The sequence below is a fragment of the Fulmarus glacialis genome, unplaced genomic scaffold (genome assembly GCF_000690835.1).
Source record: "Fulmarus glacialis isolate BGI_N327 unplaced genomic scaffold, ASM69083v1 scaffold169, whole genome shotgun sequence".
Taxonomy (NCBI): domain Eukaryota; kingdom Metazoa; phylum Chordata; class Aves; order Procellariiformes; family Procellariidae; genus Fulmarus; species Fulmarus glacialis.
In genome coordinates, this window is record NW_009231169.1 from 59,189 (window position 1) to 59,394 (window position 206).

Consider the following 206-nt stretch of genomic DNA (forward strand, 5'->3'; position numbering starts at 1 on the left):
CACGCCCTGTCCCCCGGTCCGGCCGCCGCCCTGCCATTTCGCAGCCAAGTCCCCTCAAGCCCGAGGCGAGGGGGATCCGCTGCCTCCGTGGAAACCGACCCGAGTTAGTTGGGACCCTCCCCGGTGTCTCTGCCCCGGTCGTGGCTATTTAGTCGGGGAAGCGAAAAATCAGGCGGGGAGATATGCGCCGTTGGCCGCCAGCTCTG